Below are 5,342 nucleotides of genomic sequence, written 5' to 3'. Positions count from 1 at the left end.
TGGTCCAATCAGTTGAGACCAGAGGGATGGAGAGAATCTGAACCCTCTACTCATGTGGATTGGGGAAGGGGGACACTTTGCAGGACAGGGAACTTTGAGGCAGGGAGCAAGACTTTCATTCTTTTTATACATCTTCCCACAGAGCACATAATTGCAAATTCTGCACATGCTGCCCCCCTCCTCACTCCACCCTCTTCCTTCACCGTCTCTGGGGCTGTATCAACCATGATGCTCACTTCCGCCTCTGGCCTCACCGTGTCAAGTGCCTTTTCATGATCTCTGTCCTGCTGAGCTGTGAGAGCCTCCAAAGACTGTTGATACTGGGGGTGACCCCACGCAGACATTGGTCCAGACACACAAAGTGTTGAACCATATTGAGAAGCCATTTAGTACAATCAGGGACCTACAAAACCCACAGGCTGCAGCTCACATCCTATGAGAAGTCCCCACACCTGCCCTGCAAAGGGTCCCCCTCCCGCAGTCCACATTAGTACAGGGTTCAAATTGTTTCCATCCCCCTGGCCTCAACTGATTGGACCAGAAGCCGACATCTGACCTGAACTAAGCCAATCAGTTTCTTACCTGGACGGTTGAAATGATGCTAGTCAAGAAATCCTGAGGCTGCCATGTTCTACCCAGGATGCAGAGAAAGTCCATTTTCTGGAAAGTAGATATGAATGAAGCAGAATCATAAAGAGGACTCAAAATGGGACTTGGAGACCCTCCTGTGGGCATTCCTGTCCCTGATCAGCTGGTGCTCGAGAGCAGGTGAACTGGGTTTGTGGGTTTCTGGCTGTCCAGCACACATTGCCTTCCAAAACATAATCCTGTTTCCTTTTGGGGAATGACCTCTCTCCCCTGTCAGTCCCCTTGTGGGGACAGGTCATTCCAAGAACCCACCTCACTTTCCACCCAAATGGCTGCCACGTACAGGTGCATGTCCTGAGGTAGAAGAACTCAGTAGCCTCTCCCAGGGCCTGAATCTGAGTAAGCGACTGATGGGGCCATTCACCCCAGTGCCCACCCAGGGGCTGCTGGCTCAGGCAGTCTCTGCTGGGCCTCCTAGTTTTACCCCTCTAGGCAGCCTTGGGCCCAGCCCCAGCTGCAGTCAGCCACCAGCCCTGTGTGCCCTGTCATTCTCCCTAAAATTACCTTTACTTTTAGCAAACCCAGAATGTCAATCAACCACGAAAGCCAATCTCCACTGCCTGGATGACCCTCGCCTCTCCGCCCCAGAGCAGACCACCACGGCTCCTGCCCATACACAGTGGCAGCTGCCAATCTCCCACAGCCCCTCTGGTCGCATCCCACATTGCAGCTGGACTGATGCTTCTAAAATACAAATCTGGCCACTCACTGCTCTGCCTGATTTTCAGTGGCTTTCCTTTGACCCCAGGGAAAATTTCAACTCCTTTTTATGGTTTATAAGACTCCCTGACCTACCCTCCAGTTATAAACCTTCAGATTTTTTCCTGCTGACACTCCCTGCTTCACAGGGAGTGCTAGACTTCCCCTTGGGTTTTTCACCACTTATTCACTTCCTCCTTCATTAAACAATAATTTACTGGGCCCCTATTGTGAGCCAGGCACTAGGAGAGCATTAAGACAAATGTGGTGTCTGTTCTTATGAGGCCTACATGGTTCTGGCTGATTCGTTTTCATCTTCAAGATCTCAGCCTAAATTTCTGTTCCTGGAGAAAATGCTTCCTCTCCCCAAACCAGGTTAATGACCTTGGTGTGCATCCTGAAATTACCCTGCTCTTCCCTACCATAACGAAAACCACATCTTACTGTCGCTTAAACGCTCTTCCCTGTCAAACTGTCAACCTGTGGCCATAAGTCCTGGGTGTCTTGCTCACCTCTGTATTCTCAAGCCTGCTACATAATAGACAGTGAATAAATAGCTGATGAATGAATGAATATAGAATGAATAAAAATATACTCAGCAAATAATCACACTTCTGGTTTTCCTACAAGACTGTAAGCTTAAAAGAAAAAAAACAGGCAAAACCATGTCATATGTATGTTTTTCTCCCATTACTTCTCACATGGGTGCTCAGTGTGGTGCTTGGTGGAATGAATGGGAAAATGTGTTTCTACATAGGCAAATGAGAGGAGGGCTGGTTCTAGCTGGAAGGCAGCATCTTTAGGAGATTAAGAAACCCTGGAATTTACAATTATATAATCTAATTATTGTCCAGAGGCAGGTGGAATTCCCCAGTTTGCAGAGCTTGCTGCAGAAGGGAATCATGTGGTTGACAAAACACTGATACCCAGGCCTCTCCCCCAAGAGATTTCAGTTCAGGCAGTCTGGGCTGAGGCTTGAGCAGTAGAAAAAAAAATACAAAAAGCCTGTCAAGTGATTCTAATGTGCAAGCAGGTGTGGGGCCTCCTGAGATTTATAAGACCTTGGCCAGATTTAGGTTTGCAGATATGTAAAATAATCTATCAGGCATTCCTGGGTGTTGGATATGGACCAAGACTAATGACATATCAGAGCTGAAACTAAGGAAATGAAGGCAGAGAAGGAAGCCACAACCAATTAACCATCCCTCCTAGATTTACATTTATTGAATGAATGAATAAATGGGTCTATAATGGGTAAGAGCAGGTCCTTCTTACTTCTGTGATCTTCCTGGGAATAGCCTTCTTTCTGGACAATCAAGCTAGGAACTACTTATAGGCAACCATGAAAAATTCCTGAAAAGATTAAACAATAGTAAAACAGTAGAATCTTCTGATATCATAGACCCCCATGAGGTTACAGAGTCATTCACTAATTTTCCCATTCACTCATTCAAAATTTACTGAGCATCTACTACGTGCCAAACACTGTCCTAGATGCTAAGAAGAATACAGCTTGTTTGGGGCTAAACTGTCTCTACCCAAAATTCATAGGTTGAAGTCCTAACCCCCAGCACCTCAGAATGTGACTGTGTTTGGAAATAGGGTTTTTAGATAGGGAGCTAAGTTAAAATGAAGTCATTACAGTTGACCCATATCCAATATAACTGGTATCCTCATATGAAAAGGAAATGTGGACACATGCAGACACAGAGTGAAGACCTTGTAAGGGGACAGGCGGGGGGGAAGGCTGAATCTGCTCTCAGACATCAGCACTCTTGGTTCTCACGTCTTCGGATTTGGACCGAATTACACCACTGGCTTTCCTGATTCTCCCCCTTGCCGATGACAGATCCTAGGTCTTCTCTGCCTCCATAGTCACATAAAGCAATTCTTATAATAAGTCTCCTCTTATACCTGTCTGTCTCTCTCAAATAGATAACTGATAGATGATAGACAGATAATAAATGATAGTCATAGATAGATTATATATAGAAGAGATATAGACATATAGACGTAGACACAGATACATTCCACTGAATCTGTTTCTCTGGGGAACCCTGGCAAATACATTGCCTCCAACTACTTTTTTTTCAGATTCTCTTCTTTTATTGAATTATAGTTGGCATATATAACTTTCAGGTGTACACATAGTGATTTGACAATTATGTACATTATGAAATGCTCACCATGACAAGTGTAGTTACCATCCGTCACAAACGAAATTACAATATTATTGACTATATTCCCTGGGCCATGCTTTTCTTTTTATCAGTATAAGAATTTACTATTTTTATTGATAAGTAAAGATTTTATGATTACATAGAAAAAAGCAACAATGTGTTTAGAATTGTACTTCCAGAAAATTGACCTAGCATCATCTGTGCTATGAAGAGAGAGAGCAGGAGTGGATAAAGCAGTTTCATTTGTAAGAATAAACATTATGTAAAAATCAGTATTGAAAATCAGTATTTAACATTAACTTTATTATAATAAGGTAGCTATATGGCAGAGTGAAAAGACATCAGGGTTCTAGTTAGAATTTGCTCTCTAAATAGTGATCATGCCAAGTCATGGTACCATGCTGAAATTTAGCTTTCTGGTCTATAAAATAAGAATTAAGTTATCTGTATCATATTCTTAAATTTGAGAATAGAATTCTGTGGGAAAGTCACTATGGCCAACTGAAATTTAACAGAGGAAATTGCCTTTCAAACATCTTAACACCAGGGCTCCCCTCTGTAGCATGGAGGAATTTGAAGCATCAACTCCTAAACAAGCCATTCTGCAACATGTGAATGTACCTACCTTCTTATCACCCTGTGCTGTACTGAAAAGTACTTGCAACTTATTTATTTTATAAGTGGAAATTTGTGCCAAATTATCCCCTTCAACTATTTCACCTTTTCACCCCATCCCCCAACCCCCCACCCCTGTGGCAACCACTGGTTTGCTGTCTGTATTTATGAGCCTATTTTGTTCTGTTCGTTTGTTTTTTCATTTGTTTTGTTTTTTAGATTCTGCATAAAGTGAAATCATATGGTATTTGTCTTTCTCTATTTCACTTAGCATAATACCCTCTAGATCTATACATGTTGCCACAAGTAGCAAGATTTCTTTCTTTTTTATGAGTAATATTCCATTATATATATATATATATATATATATACACACATCACATCTTCTTTATCCATTCATCTATCAATGGACATCTATAGATATTGCTTCTATATCTTGGCTGGTGCAAAAAATGCTGCAATAAACATAGGAAAGCATATACCTTTTCAAATTAGTGTTATTGTTTTCTTCATATCAATACCCAGAAATGGAATTACTGGGTCATATAGTATTTCTATTTTTAAATTTCAAACTGTTTTCCATAGTGGTTGTACCAATTTACATTCCCACCAACAGTGCACCAGAGTTCCCTCTTCTCCACATCCTCAACACGTGTTTCATGTCTTTTTGATACTAGCCATTCTGACTGGTGTGAGGTGATATTTCAATGTGGTTTTGATTTGCATTTTCCTGATGATTAATGATGCTGAGCACCTTTACATATGCTTGTTAGCACTCTGTATGTCTTTTTGGGAAAAATGTCTATCAGTCCTCTGCCCATTCTTTAAACAGATTAAATTTCTTTTTTCTTTGGTGTTGAATTTTATGAATTCTTCGTATATTTTTTATATTAACCTCTTACTGAATATTTAATTTGAAAATATGTTCTCCCACAGAGTAGGTTGCCTTTTGTTTTGTCAAAGGTTTCTTTTGTTGTGCAGAAGCTTTTTAGTTTGATGTAGTCCCTTTTGTTTATTTTTGCTTTTGTTTCCCTTGCCTAGGAAGACATATCCAGAAAAAAAATTGCTAAGGCTAATGCCTAAGGGTTTATTGTCTATGTTTTCTTATAGGGGTTTTACAGTTTCAGTTCCTACATTTGGTACTTAATCTATTTCAAGTTCATTTTTGTGTATGGTGTAAGAAAGTGGTCCAGTGCACTC

The sequence above is a fragment of the Manis pentadactyla genome, chromosome 5 (assembly GCF_030020395.1).
Source record: "Manis pentadactyla isolate mManPen7 chromosome 5, mManPen7.hap1, whole genome shotgun sequence".
Lineage (NCBI taxonomy): Eukaryota > Metazoa > Chordata > Mammalia > Pholidota > Manidae > Manis > Manis pentadactyla.
The sequence above is the reverse complement of the archived record's forward strand: the minus strand, read 5'-3'. Positions refer to the sequence as shown.